Genomic DNA, 25697 nt, shown 5'->3' on the forward strand with positions numbered 1-25697 from the left:
CATTCAGACTGTTTTCTTCAAGATCATTAATAAAAATGTCAAATAGTGTAGGCTGAGAACGGAGGCTGGAAAACACACCATGTGGAGCCTGTGCACCCAAGAAAGTTGATGCTGGGGGGGGGGAGGACATATTTTGTACCTTTGGGGGTGATGAACCAAAAGGAAACAATCATTGGTGATTAAAGTTTACAGATGATCCAAAAATTGGGGGAGAAGACAAATCACTCATTCAGAGGAATACAGATTTCTAACAGGGTAGACTCACCATCATTGCGCCTCCTGCTGGTCATTCTGGGAATTAGATCTCCAGCAATGTGCCCTTCTCTAGTGGCATGGCGACATCTTCTAGGCATGCCCTAGTCATGCCTTTCCCCTTTCTGGGAGATTGAGAGTCCTCAGTCCTGCCTCTTCCCTCAGCAGGCAACTTTAGTCTAAAGTCTAGCCTCAGGGCAAATTGCATTCAGGATATCATGGTATGTCTACACTGCAGAGTTTTTTTTAGGGAAAACAGCATTTTTTCCCAAAAAACCTCCAGTTATCTCCACACTGCAATTGCATTCTTTCAAAACAAACTGAAAGAATAGAGGGTTTTTTCCAACACTGAATTTTCTTGACAAACCTTGACCTTTTGGCTGGTGTTTTACATACAGAGGAAGTTCAGAGGAATCAACATAGTGCCAGCTCTTTGGCGTGTGTAAATTGACATATTTACACTAGCCAAAACTACAGCTCAATGAATCCCCTTTCATGCAAGCACCATTCTTGCCAGTTCTCCAGCAGACACAGCTAGTTGTTAGCGGTAGACTCAGGCAGCTGTTGAGCTCCACTACAATTACGGCAGTTCTTTAGGTGGCCAAGTGATTTTGACTCAGAGGAACAAAGCACCAACATGAAATACCACATATATCTCTATAAAACTGCATTAAAGGCCAAAACCTGTCCCAGTGAGTCAATGGGACATTTGGAGCTTGATTGAATCTTAACTCTTAAATGCTGGGTTAAAATATTGTGTGGGGGAGGGAGAGAGGAAGGAAAAGAGATTGAATATTCTCATATTAAAATTTGGCCAGGATACCACCATTATAACCCTTCTCTTGCAAATATTTCAGAAATTCTTAAGCGGTAAGCGAGCATGAAGACTTTTATCTTTTTCTCAGCCAAAAAAGAGCATATGAAGAGCAGAGACCATACAATGGATTATACACAGTGTTAGTGGTTTAGTATAGAAAATTATACAAAAACACTTTTGGTAGTAGGGAAAAATGTAATGAATTTGCTGTTTATACGAAGTCATTGGTCATAAGAATTTTTGCAATAAAACTGTTTTCATAACCTCTAATAACATTAACTCATAATTTAAAGTCATTCTTAAAATATGTGATCTTGGGCAGGCCATCAACATCTTTGTTGCTCGCTTTCCATCCTTGTATAATGGGGCTGATGAGCCCTACCTCACGGGAACACAGTGAGATGTTTGTAAAGCATTTTCAGAGGATGGATTAATAGGGAGTGGAGGTAAGCGCTATATAAATGTCTATATGTGATATGCATATACAAAAGTAATGGACTGCATTGTTGAGAATGCCAACCCTCTGACATTGTAATGTCTTGCTAAAAGTACAAACCTGAATTTGGATTTAGGCAGAAGCTCAGATTAAATGATCTATAAAGACTCTAACACGCCATCAAATTTCACCCAGTAGCTCTTGTATCAAGCCCAACAACTTGTGGTTAAGCTAGAACATACATTTTAGAAAGACATCCCAGCAACTTACTGTCTCCAGTGGATGGAAAATCTACCACATCCCTTGTGAGTCTTTTCCAATGGCAAATCAATTGCACTGTTAAACCTTTGCCCCTTATTTCCAGTCTGAGTTTTCTAGCGTCAGCTTCCAGTTGTTGGACCTGTTATTTCCTTGCGTGTTAGATTAATATAATGATTTTAATAGTGATATATTCTATTTGTATAGATACCTATTTATTTCAGAAGCAACGCCATTGGTAGATTGATTGAAGTAGACATTCATTTTGGGTAGTGTATGTTTTTTTTTAAGCTGTTTCATTTCTCTAACAGAAAAATTGACAAGTATGAGGCAGAATGTATTTCAAAGAGGATAAAATTTTCTTTTTTTATTCTTATTTAGTTGGTGGAAAGCAAGCCAGTTTCCAAGATTATATTCTTGGTCTCAGGCTGCATGGCAGCATTTACAATAAACCAGTAAACCGAACCCCACTTCAAAAGCAGGAAAAGAAACCCACAGAACAAAACATATGTTTTAGAACTTAATTACTGTTGTTATAAGCTATTGACATATTTAGTACATGGAATTTATAATTAAATTTGACTGGATTATTAAGTTAAAACTACAGCATATAGAAATAAAATATCCTCCAATTACCATAGCAATGATGTAGTCAAACTTCAGGCTTTTGTATGTCTTGTGGTAAAACACAACTTGGTTTGTAGATTAGCATATGAGCAACGATTATAGACTAATGATAGCTGTTGATGTAGTTCAACAACAGTCACTTGGGTTTTATGTGAACCAGCTGAGTTTTGGATTGTTTTGTTCACATTGCATGCAGTGCTGTCAGCAACAACAGCACTTTAGAGGATGTTCCCCAGAGATCTCATAAGGGCCAACAATAATCTCGGCATCATAAGTTGAAATGTGGGTTTTTTTCCAGTAAAGGCATGGTCCAAAATTAATCGAAGTCAATGGAAAAATTCCTATTGCCGTCAATGGATTTCAGAACATGCTCTGTCCCCAGTTCAGCGAGGCACTCAAGTATGTCCCTAACTTCAAGCATGTCCTGTGTAATCCCATTGAAATCAAAGTGTTTAATGGGATCATTTCAATGACAATGCAGAATCATAAGATCCTACTGTAGTCTAAGGGAGAAGCCATGGGGGATTTGTTCAGTGCAATTCTGCAAAGTCACTGGGCAGATGTATGGCTGTATCTAATAAATTTCTGTTCTTACATAAGCACCTGCTGTACTCAAAGGATAAACATAATATTTTGAAAAATAATTATGAGAAATGGCTCACGCGCTTTTCCCCACACTCTCTCCTTTCATTACTTTGCTCTTTGAATTCCCTTTTCCCCCTTTAAAGAGCATTCATTAAGTATAGATAATTAAAATTGCTGCTTTGTAGCATGTTCCTTGAAAATGACCTTGGAATTAAGACATTACTACATGAATTGTATCAATTAGTATTTACAACAGGCACTAGAAGTTCCATTGACCCTCAAAATGAAACTTCAGTATACAGGTAAAACAAGTTGTGAAATCTTCTAGGCCTAGACATTGCAAGTGCTAGCCATATTAAAAAACAGTTGCGTTTTTATATACTGTTGACCATTGACCCTTGGCCTGATCTTGGAGAATCTGTAGTTTTGGGTAAAATAGTAATGAAAGTTATTGAAGCAATAATAGACAGTAGAAGAACAACAAAAAATAGACTTGATTGTACGTCGTCACTGATGTATCAAAACATTTGGGAAGAAGATGGATGTGAATGATTAGATTAACTGTCAGTAATGCAATTATGGTCAATCAGAATGCCACATATGGATGCCTGGAACCCTAAAATTGTTCTTCTGGCATACTAAATAGGGGTATGTCTACACTACCACCCTAGTTCAAACTAGGGTGGTTAATGTAGTCAATCGAAGTTGCAAATGAAGCCCGGGACTTAAATATCCCGGGCTTCATTTGCATCTTGCCGGGCGCTGCCATTTTTAAATCCCTGGTAGTTCGGACTCCGTGCCCGCGGCTACACGCGGCACGGAGTAGGTAGTTCGAATTAGGCTTTCTAATTCGAACTACCATTACACCTCGTCCACGAGGAGTAACGGTAGTTCGAATTAGCCAAATTCAAACTACCTACTCCGTGCCGCGTGTAGCCGCTGGCACGGAGTCCGAACTACCGGGGATTTAAAAATGGCGGCGCCCGGCAAGATGCAAATGAATCCCGGGATATTTAAGTCCCGGGCTTCATTTGCAACTTCGATTGACTACATTAACCACCCTAGTTCGAACTAGGGTGGTAATGTAGACATACCCTAGGAGTCTGAGACTTGATCCGATATGCCTGGAATGTCTGTCTATGGAATGCAAAGGTGTATAAAAGGTTGTCAGACCCATCCCTAGTTGGGAAGTTGGGGTGATAAGAAAGTGAAAGCCTTGACTGTCTCCACCTCTCATAAGATTTTCCACTTATTTTGCTTCACCTTCACTCCTACTTGTTTCCAATCATTTGAAAATATTGGGATTGCTTTATCTTCTACCATTTCAGAGCTGTAATTATGAGCAATGCAATGCTAGGGAGCAAAGGAGTGCTTTACAATATTTATATGTTCCTCTGTGTGACAGGCTGATCATATCTTGAACAAACCTTATGGAATTAAGATAAACTTTCTTGAGTTAAGCTAAATCTTAATGAATTAGAAGCTATATTGCGGGTATCTGTTGCTGACACGTTCTCTAGTAGGGAGTTGGGACGATGATGTTTTTTCTCCATTATCAATGTTTGAAGCCACCCAACCTTCCCCCCCTTGCCAGAGAGATGCACGTATACTAGTTTAAACAGGATTCTCCAGAGTCAAACATGCAAAGGGAAGACTTTTGATTAACAAGTCTGAGGTTAGCTGACTCAGGGCCTTCTATGGGATCCAGCTAATGGACGATAGGCCTCTAGTGGGGTGGCTGCCTCACTCTGGCAAGGATGGGGTTAAAAGCAGGCCAGAAGGTGTCTCTGCAAACCCAGCCAGTGAAAAAGAGACTTAAAGAGAATCAATCAAAGGGCTGTTTGCTGGGGCAGCCCTGATATAAGGAGCTGCTCAGCAGAGCAGAGGGCAGTAGGGTCCTGTCAAGCAAGCGTGCAGGACTGGTTCCCTAGAAGGAGTATTTTGGCAAAAGCAGTGCTGGGCGGGCTCAGGGGAGCTGGAAAGAGACTCCAGCCTGATACCAGCTAGGCTGTAGGCCCAGATACAAGGGCTAAGAAGGTGTCAAGGGTCCCATGGAAGTAATCCAAAGAATGGGAGCAGTTGTGGGGAGAGAAGGAGGGCAGGAGATGGCTGCTATTAGAGGGTTTCTAGGCCAGGACCCAGAGTAGTGGATGGGCCTGGGTCCCCATTCAACCCTCTTGTATTGCAACTGGTGACTTGTGAACATGGCCTCTACCCAGGGGTGGCCCGTCCATATAGGCGAACTAGGCAGTCACCTAGGGTGCCAAGTTAAATTGTGCCACCATTTGGCACCCCATATCATTGATGGGTTTGGAGATGGGGGCGCCGATTGCATGGTTCTTTGGCCCTTGAAAGAGATAACAGAGAGATGGGGAAGAACCAGAAAGGGGGGAGAACCGAGCAGTGGGCACTGCTGAGGGCAGTGTCCTGAAGGGGACACTGCAGTCCAGAGAACAGTGCACGTTCAGGTGGTGGAGAGTGGAATTCCCAGAACCAGTAGGAGGCACCATGTCAGTGTGTTAACCCTGCTATAAGGCCCCAATTCTCAGGGTGCATGCAGGCTACAATGTACTATGACAATAATGGGGCCTGACCCTTGACTGTGGGTGTTTTGAGGATTAACATTTGTACAGTGCTTTGAATACATATGTTACATAGACGCTTGCTGCTACCGGCCAGTTGAGAAGACTTGAAATTCTGAAGTACAACTTTGACTTTCAGATACTCACAAGTTGGGCCTATTCAGTGCTTACTGATGCCAGAATACTTCTTTCCATTGACTTCAATGAGCTTTGCATCAGGCCCTTGCTGATTAATTGTCTCGGGATCATTGTACTGGCATTCTATTGTTTTTTTTTTTTTACTCCTTTAGTGATAAGCCATGCTTAAATGACTGCTGCTTTTTTTCCCCAAACCATTCTCTATTAAGTCAGCACATTATCAAGTGGCATTAGAAATCATTCCAAATTGCAAAACGCTCACCGCAATTTCAGAGCTCCTGACTTCTCAGACTGGGAGTGTGGTTTGACAGTGATATATGCTGAGAAGCCACCCCTCTCTTCTCACCAACAGAAGATCATTATGATGCAGGAATTGTGCATTGTGATTGGAGAGGAACCTTTTTTTTTTTTCCATTTGGGAGAAGAATAAAGAAGAAGAGCTGGATGAAGGTTCTAGGAGAGGTTCAAATTAAAGAGGATCTGGAGAAAAAAACACTATCTCTTGTAGAAAAAAATCAATTCTATAAATATATAACTGAAGAGAATTCAGATGAATTTGATCTTCACCACTTACCTGCTTTCCTGCTGAAAACTATTCTTTACTAGCGTGGAAAGTACTCAAGTTGCTTTGAGTCTTCTCCTTTTGCAGTCCTTGGATGTTGTGCTAATAATTATGATGGGAGCAGGAGCAGACAGCATATCACTTACCTAATGTGGTGTCACATGGTCAATTTTTTTGCCACATGACTATCAGATAGCTAAACCGAGTCTTGAATTCAGCCTCATTGAAGCCATAAATGGCCAGCCACTGGTGTAGCTCTCCTTGTTTAAAAACTGTAAGGAAGACAGGAAAGGCTGTTACTTCCATTTGAAGACCTGTATCCAATTTGAAATGGGCAAAGCTATGCTTTTGAATGGTTGTTTTTCAGGGGGTTGTACTGGAGTAGCTGCACTCATGCTTAGCCATTGGTGGCTGGAATTGGCCAAATCCCAGGGCTGACCATGGTAGAGTTACTCCAGAGGCCCTCTTCAGCATTTTGTTTTGAATGTGAAGATCATCAGGAAACTACTTATAGGGGAAAATCCCTGATAATGTCAATATGTGACAGGCTTGACTGTCCTGGGTATAGCATTTCAATGCAGAGCAGTACAGGTTGGACCTTCCTGGTCTGGCATGCTTAGGAACTGAGCAGTCCCAAAACAGGGAATTTGCCAGAGCAGGGGAGGTCAATGCTCTCCTCCCAGCCATTAGCTCTGCTCCTGGGCACCATTTCCAGCCACTGGGTTCCACTTCTGGCCCTGAACAGGGCTCCTGGCCACTGGCCCAAGTTCCCAGCTGTGTGCCTGAGCCTGGCCATTCCCTGCTCCCAGCTACTGGGGCTCTCTGGTCCAGCAATATCCATCGTTCAGCCAGGCCACAGATGTTGCCAGACCAGAGAGTCTCAGATTTTAGAGGTTCAACCTGTATTAAATAGGATAACACAAGCATTTCATTTTAGTGCGCTATGTTTATTAAAAGTATGAGTAAGAGATCAATGTGAAATCCCCATACAACTACTGAACCTTCATAAGTCATGTTTGAAAATTCTCCTGCTACCTATGCCTGGCTGCTTCAGGCCATCGTATTTGTGCCCACTTTGCATAGAATATCTCTTGGATGAAATAGGCTTTATGGGATACATGCTCAGCATTTCTACAGAAACACTCCAGGCTGGATACTTGTTTCTTGTGTGATCAGACTGTAGCCAGTCCAGCTTCAACAGCCTCTTAAAGCTTCACAGGGCATTTCATCCTCCTTTTGTTCTTACAGCTTATTGCTCCAGGCTAGAGCCATGAGAAACAGCAGCACTGTCAACTGATTTCAGCTCCCTGAAAAGTGGGGACTATATCTAGGCCTTCTGAATTGGTATTGCTCACCAACTGGAGGCGGAGGGCAGCAAAGTGCCACACCAAGGTTTTGCATATGTTCAAATTTCCTTTGGCCCGGGAGCTGGAGGCAGGGGATGGGCATAGTCAGACTACTTTTAGGCAATGGTTCTGTTTGAAGTCAGTACAGCAGTTGCTGTGGCTGTCCAGGGCGTTGTGCCAGGTGTGTAGTCATAATGTTACTGAAATTGGACCCAGCTGTGCAGCCATCCAGATGGAGGTACTGCCGGGCCAAACCGATGACCTGGCATATATGAAGTCTGTTCCTCTGTGACACAATGCCCAGGAGCCAGCCAAGAACTTGAGTACTGGCAACCCCAGCTCATGCACTGTGTGGGTAAAAGACAGGGGAGACTCCTTACACCAGGGACACCCGGCATCTCTTCAGAAGGATGGAGGGAAAGGAACAAAGAGTGGAACAGGGCCCCTCCTGTGTGTGTGTGGGGGGGGGGGGTGAATTGGCACAAACGCTGTTCACAACTTATGCTGTGTGTTGGTCAAAGGGCGTTTCCTTCTCTCCATCATATAAGCAACAGACACAGAGAGGCTTGATTCCTAGTTTTCAAAACTAATCAGTTGAAGATCTTTTTTGATACAAACCAGGCATGAGACAAGCTCTTGATTTCCTCATGCTGTCCACATCCTCAAGGCATAGTGCTCAGGGCTAGCTGTGGAAGACCTATTATTCAGGTTACTGTCGGGGCTTGTAGTTATGTCTGTAAAGTTGGACGTCTTCCCTTTAGACTTCTCTTCAGCCATATATTTAAAAGACTTTCATCCTACAAGAGAAACTGTTTCTCCTGATCCTCTTTAATTTGAGTCTGCACTAGAATCTTCTTCCATCTGTTTCCCCAGTGAGGGGGAAAAAAACACTCCCCTCCAGAATTCTGTATCTTCTCTGGGTGAGGAAGGATGGATGGAAGCAATGTTCCCTCTACATTTCCAAATGGATTGATGGGAACAATAGACTGGGAGAAAGGCCTGCTGGCAAGAGGGAAACTAAATGTAGCTCATTTTTCATCATGAAAAGGAATGACCCACAGAGGGGAGCAGCTGCTGGTATGCGCCCCAGGGAGAAATGACCAGGGAAATTTTTGTTTGTTTGAAGTTTCATTTACCATGGAAGGAACGGAATATGATTTAGCCAGGGGGCTAAAGGAACTTTTCTCTCCACCTAAAGGGAAGTAAGGGGAAGGAGAAAATGAAACAGTGGCCTTATGTGACAATGAAAAGTGAAGCACCTTCAACTGGGTACAGAAAATAAGCCTTTGTGGTATAGCAGCTGACTTTGTGATGAGTACTGACCCTGCGAAGGTCAGGATTTCCATTGCCTTCAATGGAAACATTCCCTAGATGCTCCTTCCATTCATCTTACTCAGAAGCAACATTTTTTTTCTTTGTATTCATTTAACAGCTACATACACACCCCTACCCCTACTTGTTAACATCAGATTTGTCATTGATTTACTGCATTCAGTATTGATGCCTTCACTTGACAGAGAAACTCAGACTGGACACTTAATGTTTTAGGACACAGCAGGTTATTTTTAGAATATGTATTTTTTTCTCTCCAAAATAGCTTTGAGAGAGAGTATATGGCATGTCAAGATGAAAGTGGGGGAAGGAGAGAAAGTAGAATTTTTAATATGTTCAATATTTTCTTTTGCTTTTAATTGCCATTTGGTTCAGACTTAACCTTAATTTTAATTTTTGGTTGTCCTTGGAATAGCCCATTTCCTAGCATGAACATTCTCTGTCTTCTCTTCTGTCTGAGAATCTATTCTAGCGCAGAATATGTTCTCCTTCCTAGACCAGCCTCGTATTTGGTTGCTGGTTGTCTCTTCGTTTTGTTTTTCAGATAAATGCAAAGCCAATGAAACTAAAGGACTAGCAGTAATAGCTAGAGCTAGACATATATTATATAAACTTCCCTGTGAAGTTTTCCAAGTGTGACTCAACCCTGATCTTTAGCATTCACTATAATTCCACTGTGGAGTTCCTGAACTTTCTTTGCCAGTACATCTCAGTCCTCTGCTGTAAAACCCTTGGCAATCTTGCATCTTCACAACAATCTTTCAATGCATTTCATACCTGATCCTGAGTATTTCCCCCACTGAGTTCGACAAATGTCCATCAGTCTTGATCCTAAATACTCTGTTTATTCCAGTCCTCTGCCTCTCTATTTGTGCTGAATGTTCTGCTAGGGAGAGATATTGGCAATAGGCAGTAATATCAACCCTGTTTTTACTTTTTATTGACTGAAATTTGCTTTGATCCTTTTTTTAGAGGAAGACTGGTCCAGGCTTTTGGGTACTAGCTTAGGATTTGAAATACTTGGGTTTAAGTCAGACCTGCTTGCCACAGACTTCCTATGTGGCCTTGGACCAATCACTGAGCTTCTCTGGCCTTTAGTTTCTTATCTGTAAAAAGGGGCTATTGATATTCACTACCTTACAGCTAGGGCTGGATTTCCAATTAGGCACAGTAGACACATGCCTTGGTTCAATGGTTGCCAAGTCATGGGATTTTTCTAGTTGCCTTCTTGAAGCAAGGTTAGGAGGCAGAGCAGGCCACACCGAGCTGTCAGGATTGCCTGGCCTCTGGCTTTTGACCAGAACACACAGTAAAAAAAAGGACTGGCCAGACTGCTAAAAGTCCAGTCAGCAAAGGCAGTCTCCCTGGTGCTATCCATCTCCCAGAAGGCTCTGGAATGTCCAACTCTTAGGCACAGGGGCAGGGGGATCCAACCTTAGAGGATCCAACCTTAGAGCCCTCACTCTCTCCTGCACCCCATTCCTCTGCCCCAGCCCAGTGAAAGTGAGTGAGGGTGGAAGAGGATGGGAAGCAGGACTTTGGAAAAAGGGTGGGGCAAGAGTGTTCAGCTTTCTGTGGTTAGAATGTTCATTACACGAGGGCCCCATTGGGATGTGGCAAGGGGGCTCCCAGCTGAGCCACATGAAGAGATGCTGAAGATGCTGTGCCTAGAGCACACAAGGTCTAAATCCAGCCTGGCTCACAGTTTAAGGATAAACTTCATGAAGTGATCAGATATTATGAGAAGGGGGTGGAACTATATAATATAATGGCTTGATTCAAAGCCTACTGAAGTCCAGTAGTCTTTTGTGTGACTTCAGCAGATCTAGGATCAAGCACCTTGAGAAGAATGGTATATTAAAATATGTTATATATCCCATTTCAGGCCAAAATGATACTGTGCAAATGGCGATGGCCATTCTGAACTATATGTGATTAAATGTGGATGTGGTGCAGAAAATCTTCCTTTCTGTTATCTCTTACGTTTTCCCCCCTTTTTTCCTTTCCTTGTTAGGGAGTGCTCAGTTGTAAGCGCAGAACTAAAATTTGCTTCTATCCGGCACTGGTTAGTTGGCTGAAATAGAGCTGAATAGTGTTAGAAATGGAAGACGGACTGCCACACACCCTGGGAAGGGGACTTTTCTTTGCTCTGGACTGTGCCATTGTAGCATCCAAAAGGTAAGCAGATGTGGGCTAAGTGGAACAAAAATAGCTGAAAACAACCTGGGTGGAGGGAAGTTGGCAAAGGTGACTTGAAGGGTGTAACTTGGTTGCAACACAGCAAAGGAAAACTCAAGACTGAATGTCAAGAATAAATTCCAGATTGAAGTTGTAGAAATCCTCATTGCTTAAGTGATTTAATGATGATGGAACAAACTAGTGTCTGGATCGGTGGAGCCAGGAAACTGGTGTCTGGATGTGAAACTAAGAGAAGCAAGGTATGTCTGAGATGGTCAATAGAATTTCTTTAGTATGTGTGGTTAAGGGGGAGAAAAGTTGTATCGCTTGTGCAGTTTGTTTACATTTATTTTGTATGTTCTTGTTACTGCATAAAGGGCAACTCTCTCTCTCTCTCTCTCTCTCTCTCGGATTTACTTGGTGTTGTCTTGTGAGTTCTTGTGAGAGCTCAGGGTAGGGAATGGATTTCCAGGGGGCTGGGAGCTGCAGGGCAGGAGACTCAAGGCAGGGGTTGGGAGGTAGGAGGACTGTGGGCAGAAGGTTGGACTGCAGGAGTCAGGGCAGGGGGTGAGAGGTGGGGGGCCTCAGGGAACAGGGTCTGTACAGGGATTAGGGCAGCAGGCTCAGGGCAAGTGGCTGAGAGGCTGGGGGGGGGGGGGGTTTACTGGGCTGCCTGTGATGGTGAGGGTGGTGCTGCTTCAGCTGCAGCTTCTCCCGAAGGGCCAGGGTTGCACTACCTTGGAGGCTTCTCCTGGGGAAGGCTGCTAGTTTCTGCAAAGTGGGGATACCCAGATCCCCCAGTGGCTCCTCACAAGAGGAGGGCAGAGATGAGCTGTCCAACCCCAGGTGCCAGTTCCCTCTGGGGGGTGGGCAGCGGCTGTGATGCCTAGACACCCTCCCCGAACCAGTGGCTCCCAGTGAAAGGGGGGCTGGCCAGCATGCCCAGCTCCCCCCCACCCCCGCCCCTCCTAGCAGCATGCCCAGCCCATCCCCTGCCCCTCCCAGTCCAGCTCCTCCCCATCTGGCCTCTACTCCCCCTGCTGCCCCCTCCCCCCTAACCAGGACCAGGCTAGATGGACAGGGCTGGTTATGGTAGAGCCAGTGGCTGGTGGGGAGGGGCTTGAGTGGGGGGCACTTACCTGGTCCAATGGCTGGCAAGATGGCAAGTCCCAGCCCCAGCTGGCCACTGTCTTGCTGGTGTGGATGGCCCCAGGGGTCACTCTGCAGTTCTCCTCCAATCAGCCCCTTCCTTTTCTGTGTTATGGAAAACTATCAAATTCCAGGCACATCCAATTTTCCTGGCATAACCAAATCCTGACCTTGCTTTAAGTTAGGATAAGAAGGAAGCTGCTTAGCAAATTTGGTGATCCTAGCTCTTGCTGTTTAGGAGGCGTTCCTGAACAAGTGGACTCACTGACAGTCAGTCAGATAGACGCACAATGCTAAACTATATAATTAATATTTTTACCTGTTGCACAAAGCAGTAAAGCAGCTGGAAAACCATCAGTTCTGGATTTCTCTTGCACTGTTAATCTGCCCGTCAGGGCAAGGTGTTAGGCTCGCATCTTTGTTCACTGTATATCCTTCCAACTCTGGGAGTAGTTGGTATTTAATAAATGATAATGGGTATTATGATTTCTGCTGAATGTGTTTATGTGTTAACACTATATACATCCCGAATCCTTTGTAACAGGCACATGTTACAAACAGCTTTTTATTTTGTTATTCAGTTGTGAAATCCTTCTGGATGTATTTAGACACACACAAAATACTACTGCTACTACAGAACTGAATGCAGCTGCCTATCTAGTAATCTTCTGCTTTCTCTAGTTATCTTTACATGTCTTCAAGACTGCTCCAAGACCTTGCAAATTCCCACTGCCTTTATCTCCATGAAAAACATTTTAATGCGAAACAGCATGCAACCAACAGAATGGCATTTTCCCCTGTGCATGTGAAATAGAGGGGGTTTTGTTTTTCCCTTGTTGCTTGCTTTTTTATATAACCAGTCACTGCACCGATAAATAGAAATGCGGTACTTAAAATGCTGTCTTGCTACTCAGTGTCCTTCCTGTGTGTCATCGTCATTTATCCGGCTTAGCAAAATACACCACAAGGCACACATTCCAAATCAGAACACACTGAGATCCACTCAGATGGCATATATATAGTTATCTTTTAACATACTAGTGATTTAGTTCCCAAACACAGTAGCGGCACAATTAAATGGTAGTATTGCAGTGGCTTATGGGCCTGCAGCCAGACCATGCTGGCCTGTGAATTCATCAGATCTTTCAAGCTTAAGCTGGATTGGGTCTGATGAGTAGCTGTATAGAAAAACCTCCAAGCAATACTCAAATACTGCAGGATGTGCTGTTGCTGATTTAATATGTGTCACTTGTCCCTCAGTCAGTATTGACACAGTGCTTCAGCTTTATAGAGAGCAGTGTGGTGCTATTGGAGATGCTGTTTTTCTTAGGAAAAAATTCTCATTGTGGGAAGAGCGCCAAAAACACAGATTTGGTGATTCCAAAAGTACTTTTATCTAGTCTGCTGAATTGCTCATTTGGCTTTTAAAAAGTTCCAACATAATTAAAATATATCATTTAATAAACATTGGAAAAAAAGTAATTTCAAATTGAAAAACCAAAATGTTTGTAAGTTTCCTTTTTAAAATAATCTAGTGTTCTAAAGTGGTCAGTTTTGTTAAACAAAACACTTTGTGTAGTACAAAATGCAATATTTTTGACCTTTTGAATTGCTGTTTTTTGGGGTGTTTTTTTTTAAATTGGTTTTGTTCCAACCCCGAAATGCATTAGTCTTTTGGCTTTTCAAAACTGCCAATGAACTGAAAAATCAACTCTTCACTCAGCCCTATTTCTGACACCAAAGGTTACCATATGCTTCCAATTAGAACAGATTTTATTTTATGTTAAGAAAAGCCAGACGCAAGAGAGAACAAAAATTAAGTCTCCATAAGAAAAAGTATAGTATGGCTCTCTTCAGTAACATGCTCTAAACATGCCTACAAAATGGCATCACATTCAGATGCTTTCAAAATATACAGGTGTAGGATGTAGAACACAAAGTGACAGCAGTTATATAGCCATAGCTAGCGCACAGATCTCTCAAGAATTACCAGTAGCATGTTGCATATTTTGAAGAGGCAAGAGAAAGGATGTTAATCTTTGGGCCAAATTTCAGTCAGGTGATTCTATAGTGTTTATAACAGGGTATTTACTTTTAAGGCCAGAGGAAGTAGTTTGGAAGGTCTATTGTCCCATTCCACAAATCCAACAAAACAGCTGAAGGCCAGAAAAATAACTGAAGCAGTCACTGGGAGAGAGGAAGATGGTCCCATGGAATAGTTGGTGTCTAAGGGTGTGTCTAGACTACAGGGTTTTGTCGACAAAAGTGGACTTTTGTCGACAAAACTATACCTGCGTCCACACTACTGCTGAGTTCTGTTGACATAACATCGACAGAACTCAGCAGTTTTGTCGACGCTGGTAAACCTCATTTTACGAGGCATAATGCTTTCTGTCGACAGAGTTTCTGTCGACAGAAGGTGTTATTGCATGTAAACTGTCCTTTGAGTCTACACTACCATGTCGACAAAGCAGCTTGCTTTGTCGACAGAACTCAATGTAGTCTAGACGCTCTTTATCGACAGAAGTTTTGTCAACAGTATCTGTCGACAAAACTTCTGTCGACAGAAGCCTGTAGTCTAGACGTACCCTAAGAGAGCAAAGAGATAGGACAACCCAGACTATTGTTCTTTTAAAGGCCTGAGCCCACGGGCTTTGGAGAGCTGGAGGGGCAAGGCTCTCCTCTCTCTGAGTAAGTACCTGTGTGTTGGCTGATTAGACCCACCTGTGGAGAATCAAGAGACTGAGTTGCTTGGGTGGGTAACCCAAAAGGAGGCTCCAAGCCCAGTTGAGGGGGAACTTCTGGGGATGATAGGCAGCAGGATGAGGAGTCTGTGCAGTTTCCAAGAAGAGCACTGTGGAAACCTGGAACTAGAGGCTCCAGGAGGGTGCTCTGGAGCAGCACCCATGCACAGTGTCTGTGAATGAATTACATCTGTTTTACTTAGCTGCTGTTTGAATGATACCATGTTCTTTATTTGTCTTAAACTACTGTGTAGTCATGGGCAGCAGCTGTAAAAGACATGGGAAGGCAATGACTTCCCAACCTGCCTGGCTGGCCCTGCCCATACTTCACTGTCAGCCCTCCTCAGGCTCCTGAGGTAGAGGAGAAAGATGGGGGGGGGGGTCGCCCATCTTCCTGTCCACCATCCCCATGTTCTAGGAGGCCAGGGCCTGCCTTCCTTGCTTCCCATGTTCGGGGAGGATGGGGAGGAGCAGGTCAGGGCTGCAGCCCACCAATTCAGGGGGGCCTGTTCCTACAGTGAGGGAGTACTTTGCTCCCACAGGGGCAGCAGCAGCGGGGCCTCAGGTGGAAGGCAGGGCTGAAGACTTGTCTCCTCCAGCCCTAGGTTCACCTACTGCCCATGTGTGCAGTGTTACTCTCCTCTGCTGAAACAACTTCACAAAGGCAGCAGAATCGATTCATTCAGTGGAGTGCGTATTTGAACAGCAACTGATGGATATTTTTGTGCCGTAGGTGGAAATACATCCCCTTTAGGCTGTTTCCTAGAATCCCAAAGAACTGCTTCAGGACTTGCTCCTGCTGAATTTCTAATCTGATCCACTGCTTCTCATCAGAGCCACAAGCTTTGCTTTCCATGTACTGCAAACCATGACCAAAAAAAAAGTGCCAGTTAGAGGAGTGCAGCTTTGTAGATTAACTGCATATTGAGGTTCAGGGAAGAGGGACACAGGACAGAGCTGGTCAGTCCACTTTCCTTATGGATGCTGCAGAGATGTTCAGCATTCTGGCTGGACTACAGCCTATCTAGACTTCTGACCTCTCCTTTTCCAGAACGTGACTAGGAGTGTTAATGATCATGAAGCAGTCAAGGGCCATGTCCTACATCTCATTCAAAGGACAGCCCCTCAGAGAGAAGAATGCCAACTACAGAGCTGCCATGATCACTCCCTAGAAAACTTTGTTTTCATCAAGATATCTCCTGTCTACCTACTGAGCAGGCCTGACCCAGTAAGTGTCTGGAACCTGGTGAGATTACAGTTCAGTGACTCTGCCACTGGTGCTTCCTTTTTCCCACATATTTCTCAAACTGGTTCCCATGGTGAAACTTAACATATGATTTCCATTAGCTTTTTCCATTGTCTTTTCCCATGGTCTGTGTCTCTCTACAACAAATGATTCAAAGTCTGATATCTTGGTTTATAGTGTCCAGCTCCGATTTAAATGCAGAGGGTAAACTAATCTGTTTGGACGGTGCACAAATACATTTTGCAGCCTGGTTTGATTGGCTTTATCTTGTGGTTGTACAATCACCTTTTAACATCATGAGAGACAGATGGGACAAGGTTATGCCTGTGGACATAATGTATCCGCTATGCCTGAAGGCCAAGTCAGGATTGTCACTGGTTATCATCTTTGCTGCCTTGACTTCATCTCATTTGCCACTCAGGATAACTCTGTTTTGTTCCCAACACTGCGGCACGTGTCCTGGGCAACCCTGAGGAAGTTGCTTTGATCTGTCTGTATCTCTGTTCCCCATCTACAACGGGGATGACACTATTCTTCTGCTCTTCATATGTCTTACCCAGGTACACTGGACAAACACAGGAATCATTCACTGTCCTCAGGAGCTCACAGTGCTCCAAGCACAATAGGCACTGATCCTTAGTGGGGGCCTCCGTGCACTCCTCTATACAGGTGTAACCATTGTGCCAGGTGTTTAACGACTATAGAAAGGGGCTGGGTTCAGCACATCTAGGGTCCCTCTTGGCAAATAACTAAATTACCTTCCGCCCCCACCCAGGAACCTGGCTTAATGAAAAGTGCCCTTCCTCGGTACCCTTATCAGGAAAAACTTCTCCACTTGCAAGCATATCAAGAAAGTTCATGAACAAATGAATCCTCCTTAGGAGAAAGGGAACACAGTCATAAACTTAGGAAAACACAGCAACAGAATATACATGCCAATAAAGAGCAGAGTGTCCTGTCTGTGCTTTCCCCTGCCTGCTCCCACCTTCACATCATTCTGGTTGCAATCTAATTCCCTTCCCACCTGCTAGTGAGGTGAAAGTCCTCTGTCTGCACTGCCTCACCCATCCATAAACCCCACCCTTGGTTAAATCAGCAAGTGACCATCCTTCAGTGTCACTTTGCAGGAACTTCTTCCTTCAGTGTGGTGCAATGCTCACTACGGTTCTAGCACTGTCGGAGTGATCCAAATCCTGGTGGAATCAGTGGGCTCCAATGACTTCACTGGGCTTTGGATCAGGTCCCACATCCATAACATTAATACAAGAATCATTTACGCCAGTAGGAATTGTACACACTGTAGTATTTAGCAAATGATCAGCCAGCCATCTTTCAGGCAAAATTCTTGTACACACCTTGCCACTAGGTGGCAATGCAGCGCAACCCCATGTCATGACTAGAACAAATATTCATTGTCTATTCTACATAGCAGAGGAAAGTATGGCAATTTGAGAGTTGTATAAATATTTCAACTACACAATGAAAACTTTGTTAGGAGCAGGTAAACTCATTTAAAATCCTAGCTGACATAATCAATCATTTTTGTTCATTTAATTTGTGCGAAGATGCCCATGTAAAACTCTCTGAAAATGTCAGAGAATGTGTACGTTAGCTGTGCCCCAAAATCCTTATTTTTGCACGATGCTTTTTACAGAATACTCATTTGTTCCTTACAGGCTCTCATTTTTTTATGGTTCATTTTTCCATTTGACTGGACTTTGCTTAAGATGGAGCATTTTGTTTGAATCTTATGATGAAGGGCTGTTCCTTACATAGACACAATAAAAAATGTAAGATGATGTGACTCATCATCGTATAAAAGTACCCAGCAGAAGGTGGGGAAATACCTTTTTTTTTAAATAACTAAAGAATATTAAAATGTAAATGATGTACAGTTTAGGGGGCTGTCTGTTTCGGTTTCACTTGGTGAATGTTCCTAAATTATTAATGATAAAAAGCTCCACTAGAAACTATTCAAATATTTATTCAAACCATCTAAACTGTCTGGAAAGACAATGAAGGAAGATTTTTTTCCTCTTAGTCTAGTTTCTGAGAGTGACTGGTGGTCACGTGTGTGTTTTGATTCAGATTAAATGGCTCAACTCATTTTTATTGTGTCACTTATTTATTTCATTGGGCTTACATCAGGACTAGATGGTGTGTAACATGTTGCATGCTGAAAGCAACTCCGAAAGCAATCAACAAGGTGTGTGTGTGTGTCTTTTCTGGAAGGCAGAGAAGACATATTGCTCTTATTTAATATATTTTGGCAAAAAGCAGGAGCATCTGCATATCTAACATTCTGTTTGTCAACAAATAAATATCCTCCTTTTATGTTTCCAGGCACTGATTCTCATTCTTTAGTGTACACTTGATAGTCATTTAGCAGGTCTCCTATGCAATATTCCATCATTTTTATCACTTTTAGAATATTACAAACATTTTTCTCAAACAAAAGCTGCTATAATATCCTGCTGTCAAAACATGCTAACAACCCTTATGGGGTGACTGCAATCAAAATTCATTTGCACATCTCCTCTGTTTCACAGTTACATGTGTGCGTGTATTAATTTCCCAGAAGGAGGCTGTGGACTTGCCTAACCTCAAGCTACTATCAGAATCCTCTGGTGGAAGCTCACAATGCCACTCCAGTCACACATGGATATCTTTTACTGCAGCAAAGATCCCAAAGGGACAACCACGTCGGGGCTGCTCCCACAATCCAGCAGTGAGAGGCCTCCTCTTGATGGATTTGCCAGAGCTGGTCAGGTTCCACTTCCTCTGTTTCCTTTCTAAAGTTTTTTGTTAAGGATACAGATATTAGCTGTGGTGCCTTCATCATGCCTTATTCCCAGGATGGAGATTTGCATTCCCCAGGCTGAATTGTCCGATCTGTTAAGGCTATTTTGTGCAATCTTAGCCATGTGAAATAGCCTTAAGGTTGCTTAACCAGCTAATGAGGAAAATGACTGGTTAAGTAAAGAATATGGAAGAAGTTTGTAGTGGATTTTGAACCTTTTTTCCCACATAAATACTGGCATATGACGTTAAATATCATTAAAAGCTAGAGCTGGGCATTAGCTACAAAAGGATCCTGATTTTCAGAGTGTTTTCCAGAGCTATTCTGGTTTTGGTTCAGCTTGTCCTAAAGACATGGTCCAATTGTGAAATTTGAAACCATATCTAGTTTCAAACTTTTCCATAGTTTGAACCCATCCCTAATAATGCTGCTAAAGATCAACAGGAAACAGGAAGAGAGACTGATTAGTCAGGCATCTTTATTCAACGGCTTCTTTATCAACCTTATCACTAGATGGCCATATAGTACTATCATCATGCTTCCTAAATGCTGAAGCTTGTACAATCAACTAAAACTTGCATTGTCCAAAAGCAAGTGCATGCTTTCTCTAAAATTGCTTCATTTTAGCACCATGGGCTTCACTGGTGTAATATCAGGGATTAAATTGGCTCTTAATATTTACATAATTGATTTGTTCTTATTCTCATTCTCCAAATTAAGGGATTCAGCCTTTTTTGTCATATTTCTTCCTGCTGCTCCATTACAAGACTATTAAGAGATTGTATAAGAAGTCTTGCCTTTCATGCTACAAGAAAGCATCTGTCATATCATGCCATTTTAAAAAGAATGTAGCCATAGCAAAATTAATGATGATCAAAACTCAAGAGGCTCATAAGTTTTCCAACTAAATAAATATCTACATTATTCAGTTTGTTTTCTCTAACGCTTATCTGATTTGATATAGCTTAGAAATGAGACTGGAAAAAATTCTTGGGAAGTGATTTAACTTCCAGTTATAACTCTCTATATTTCAGATTACACTCCTCAACTGTTGTTTTGGTAGGGCCATTTTAATTAATACTGAGCTCTTCTACAGTTCTTTTCTACTGTAGATCTCAAAGTATTTAAAAAAAGGAGGATAATTGATCATTCCCGGAACCAGAAGTTGAATCCTATTTTTTTTTCAATTCCTAGATGAGTTTCCAAGCCTTCAAGAGCAAGGCTATGACCCCACTTGCACTTGAACAACAAAAGTTTTGTTGTTCACAGGTGCTTAATCCTTACACACGAATCACAACATTTTTCAGGGGCACATGAAAGTGTGACTGTAGCTTTGTTGGTAAGAGCACTCTGCTGTTGACAAACCAATACATATCAACATATTTTGTTAAGTGTTGACAAATAGCTTTCACACAAGCTGACTTTTAGTGACAGGGCTGTGCTGACACACTGCATAAGGTAGCTGTAGCCTGAGGCCAAGGACAGCTAAATAATAATAATAATCCCATCTCTTGAGAGAAGGGTGTAGTTCACACACTAAATAATGTTATGCCCCTAGGATGAAAAAAGGAGCACTAGTCATTTCCTAAGTAAGGTGGCCATTCTTATGGCTTCACAAGCCAGAAAACCTGTGCATTCAATTGCAGTGTGACTTCCAGCACTGCCAGCTGGGGAAAACAACCAGCTTGTGGTTGAATTTTCTATTCAACCTGTAAGGTACCACACAAGCGAGAGGATTTTTCCTAGGGCAATCATTTACAGGCAACAGAAAAAGAACATAGGGAAAACTGTCACCCTGTTCAATAGCTGAAATCTTGGTTTGAATCTGTTGAAACATTGCTTGGGCTTGCTTTTCCACCTGCACAGATAATATGCCTCAAAATCAACCTCAGGATTTTGTAGTTCGCATGTGAAATCGTCTATTTGGTTTTTAAGGTGATCTCCTAGAGGTGGTTATACATGCTGGAAACTGGCCTCTATTACCTGAAGAATAGGCACAGCATGAGCTGAAGCAGCAAAAGCCACAATCTCTGTACCCTGCCAAATGTGCCACAATCTGGAGAAACCAAGTGTAGGAGTGAGTAGTAGCGAGATTTCCATGTCTGCTCTGTCCATTGCTTCCCTGCTAAGAGTGCTAAGAAGGATACGTATCATAAATCTGTGTTCCTGGAGTCCTTTCTCAGGGAAAACTCTCACTGGCTCCAATGAGGGATGGGGGGGAGGGATGGACAAGGAAACCCTCTGATGTAAAACAATCAGTGATTTCTATGCCCGGCAACTGCCACAAGGAGTGTGTCTGAGTGAAAGGTTAGAGGAGGGGAGACAGTTTCATCTGGAGTTTTGCCTGTGTGAAGGCTGCAGGCATGGGTCATGCCCTCTATTCCAGTTTCCCTGTCTCGTGTATGCAACATGCTCAGCACAGAACAGAGAATGTGCAAATCAAAGTAAGTTTTGTCCCTCACCCTGAGTGTTGACAATCAAAAAGATTTGATTGTGCATAGAATTAATTAGCTGTGGCCATCATGGGAAGAGTTGGGTATTTTAGAAAGGACTAGATTTCAGGATATGTGGTTGATAGGTAATGTAAGGCAGGTGTGGGGACCTAAGGCGCGGGTATCTGGGTTAGAATCTGGCCCCTGAGCCTCAGCACCCTCTCCCGCACACAATATTGGGGAGTTCATGCTGGCATTCCAACTCCCTCCACCCCACCCTGCTGTTCTCCTGCAGGGCTGGAGCACACAAAATCTACTAGCCTGGGCCCTCCTAGTCTCTGTGGTGTGAGGAGAATGTCTTTCTCCTTCTCAGTTGGTGGCCACATCAGTGAGGGCTTTTTTACTTCTCACTTGTTTTCAGTGAGTCAGCGCCCTCCCTCCCCCCGATCCAAAAAAGGTTCCCCACCTCTGATGTAAGGGATGATGAATAGCATGGCAAATGTTGTTAAGGCCCTTTGACAGATAGGATGAAAAATCCAGTGCTGTCCTTACGGGAGAGACAATGAAGGCGTCCACACGGATTGATGGATGAGGACCACCACTTTCACTGTCACATTTTGGAGGATATGGAAGGGAGCAAAGTAGGTGTCAGACCAAAGAAGGGCATAGTAACCAAGAAAGGAAACAGCAAGAGCCTGAGCAAGTCTTTTAGCCATTAGAAGCAGCAGCAGCAGCAAGTAGTGCTGGACAAAATGTCCAGATAATTTGATGGGTGCTTTAAACAAGGAAGTTTCAGAGGGGTAGTCATGTTACTCTGTAACTTTAAAAAACGAATAGTCCTGTAGCACCTTAGAGACTAACGAAAATATATATAAATAGTATCATGAGCATTCTTGGGCAAAACCCATTTCCTTGGCTCATCTCTCATCTGTGTGTGTGTGTGTGTGTGTGTGTGTGTGTGTGTGTGTGTGTATAAGACTTTAAGGCGCTACAGGACTACTTCTTTATTAGATAGGTAAGAGTATTGAATAAGTAGCTTAAAATCATGATTTTTTTTGTAATTAATAAAGATTTATTTGTATTTATCTCCTGGCTTCTGAGCCATTAGCTTGAACTTGTCATATTTTCAAGCATTTCTCTACAAACAAACTAGAACAACACATTTTTAATGGGAAGGTAAGCTTATCAGGCAATTTCCCGGGAGCTGGGACTCTAAGAAAAACACTGAATATCACAAGACTTACAATAAAACAGCTGGCCACAGTGCCTATCCAGTAGGCATAAAAATAAGCTCAGCAAGTTGGGGTTTTTTTTCCAGACCTGAAAGGCGTTAAAGAAGTTTGGTCCCTCTTGACCTGGTGTGGATTAGAAATTGTGTCTTAAAGATAAATGTTTCCTTTTTTAAATGTTAGTCTTATTTGTATGAGAATAGAACTGAGGGTATGTCTATACAGCCTGGTGACCCTCCCAGCCTGGGTCAACAGATCTGAGCAAATGGAGCTCCAGCTGAGACGCTGTATAGACGGCACTTAAAATGTGTGGCTTGGACTCAGAAGCTTTCTTGCAGAACACCGGTGTGAGCCCTGTTGTCCCAGGCTGGGAGGCTTGCTAGACACATCCTTGTAGACCACAACTGAGTTGGGAACCCTACTATGCTATGTGCACTGCAAATATCTATGTTCCTTCTCCAAACTGCTTACTAGCTAGATAGACAAGACAGGCAAAGAGCAGGGATAAAGGAAGTGGTGGTGTTCTTTGTTTACCGAGATGGAAACTAAAGCACAGATTCTGATCCAAAGTCTGTTGGAGCATATGGGAATCTTTCTATTCACTTCAATAGCTTTGGATCAGGCCCTCGATGACTTGTTTGGGGCTAAGAGGAATGCAATCTAAGAGCTGAACTCAGATCTATTTATTTCCAGCGTCTCAACCACAAAACCATCCTTCTGTCTCATTCTCCTCCATGTCCCCCATGTGTTTGCTGAATTAAAGGGAGGGGAATGTTTCTGAAAAACCTTTGAACATGCCTTTTAATAATTGGCGTCAGTGTGCGAGGGTTTCATTAGCTACAGTGGTATTGTAAGCACAGACCCTTAGGGATTTTGGAAACATTTCCTTGAATGCTGCAGAAATTTGCAAGTGGAGCAATCCATACACATTTGATCAATCTAATTAAAAACACCTTATTTCATTCTTGGAAACGCACAGCCGGAGAACTCGCATATTTAAAACATTGCTCTTTTCTGCTTCAGGCTTCAAGTGAACCATGTGGATCAAGTTCATGAACACGTGTGAAAAGTGCAAACCATAGCACTCTCCCCTCCTCCCCTCCCCCCGCCCCAGCTGGAACCAATGTAGTTACTGTAAATAAAATCCAGATGATAGTTTAAAAGACAGCAGCTACAGCTGGAGGCTCCTTTCTGTGGGTCGGTGGGGAGGGATGGCCAAGAACAAGTCTATTCAATCCACATGTAAGTTCTGTGGTGATAAGGATCAGAGGCTGGAAAAGTTCATTGAGGCGGTGAGTCACTTTTCAAAGGCTGGTGGGCCTTACCGACTTACCTTGGAATGAAGCACTGATATTAACTATTGACTTTTCAAAGTTCCTTTCACCAGTTCAGTTGTAGCACGTACTACATTATACTCTTATAGCCAAGATTTTTCCAAAGTAACCAGTTATTTTCAAAAGTGCCCAGATTTTCAAAAGATGGGTGCTCAACTCTTTCTGTTTAAAGTTAGCCCCTCCAAATCTTTATTCATTCTGGAAAATCTTGGCCTCCAATATAGTTAGGGCTGAACTCCTATTAGGAATATTTACCATTGACTTTTATGGAAATAGGATTAGACCTGTAACATCATGGTTAGCCCACAGAAAACCTCCTGTACATATTTTGTGAAATCTTTTATAATATTCTCGGTGTGAGTAAATATTCTATTGTAAAGTGTCATGTTGGCTATGTGCATACTTTGGGTGCTCTTTGTCCTCAAGGTCTCAGGTGTCTGTTTTTTTTAATTGATCCTGGTGGCTCCTGTCACCAGCACTGACCAGGCTATTAAAAGTCTGGTTGCGGTGCAGTGGAATTAGTGACAAATTCCTGCCTGCACTGTCTCCGCGCTGCTCTCAGAAGCCGCCGGCATGTGTCTGTGCTATGTGGACAGGCAATTAGGGAAGCTCTGTGTGCTGCCTCTGCTCCCAGTGCTGTCTCTGCAGCTTCCACTGCGGGGCGATGCTCTGTGCATTGCCCATGCCCACAGGCCCCTCAGTAGGCATCCCAGGGACATGCTGGTGACTTCTGAAAGCTGCACAGAGCCAGGGAAGAGAAGCCTACCTTAATTCTGCCACACAGCTGATTGGGAACCACCTGAGAGCTCTGCCCAGTTGGACCTGCAGCTGTTACCCACACTCCAACTCCCTGCCCCAGTCCTGAACTCCTGCCTGCACCTCAGACCCCTCACCCCCAGCCCCACTTGTGATTCCCCACCCCCTCCTGCACCCAACTCCCTGCCCAGGCTGGACCTTGAGCCCCACATTTCTGCTTCTCTCCTGGAGTCTGCATCCCAGCTAGAGCCCTCATCTGCTCCTGGACCCCAATCTCCTGCCTCAGCCCAGTGAAAGTGAGTCAGGGTGAGGGAGTGCAAGCGATGGTGGGAGGGAGGGAGCCAGTGAACTGGGGACAGGGCCTTTAGGAAGGTGCAAGGTAGGGGTGGGGCTTTGGGGAATTTAGTTTTGTGCAATTAGAAAGATGGCAATCCTAGCTGTGTCTGAGCCTGAAAGTGCTTTAGCCAATATTTGACTGTCTTCAATCTCGTGTGCTCTAGCCCCAAGCCGCCATGTTATACAAAAACAAACAAAATCTGTGGCTGAACTTTTTCTTGATTTTTCCCAATTACCACTCCAGTCACCATCCTCCCCACCCAAAAAGCCCCTCAGCTTCCACCCTGCTTATTCAAAGGGCACAGAAACATAATAAGCAAATGACTTTTGCAGCATTTAACTTTTAAAACTATTATCAGTTTCCTAACAATTAATATTTCTGTTCTTCTTCCTTGTGAAATCTTCAGAAAAACAAGGACAAAATGGAAGGTAGTTAACAGATGCACTGACACATACAGAGAGACTCCAAGAGCAACCCTTGGTGCACATGCGTACGTACTAACACAACGTGGCCATATCACCTTGTACCTGCTTTGTGAGTTGCAATTTGTATCTAGG

General features: G+C 43.3%; 1 long non-coding RNA gene across 1 annotated transcript in view; it reads left to right on the forward strand.

Annotated features, from left to right (window-relative positions):
• LOC142818349 (uncharacterized) overlaps positions 1 to 25697 on the forward strand; it is a 159763-nt gene that overhangs the window by 46564 nt on the left and 87502 nt on the right. Inside the window, exon 3 of the long non-coding RNA XR_012895815.1 lies at positions 10950 to 11113. This is a non-coding gene — a long non-coding RNA (uncharacterized LOC142818349). The remainder of the gene's footprint in view (positions 1 to 10949; positions 11114 to 25697) is intronic.

Source organism: Pelodiscus sinensis, chromosome 1 (assembly GCF_052426305.1).
Source record: "Pelodiscus sinensis isolate ZL-2025 chromosome 1, ASM5242630v1, whole genome shotgun sequence".
NCBI classification, from domain to species: Eukaryota; Metazoa; Chordata; order Testudines; family Trionychidae; genus Pelodiscus; species Pelodiscus sinensis.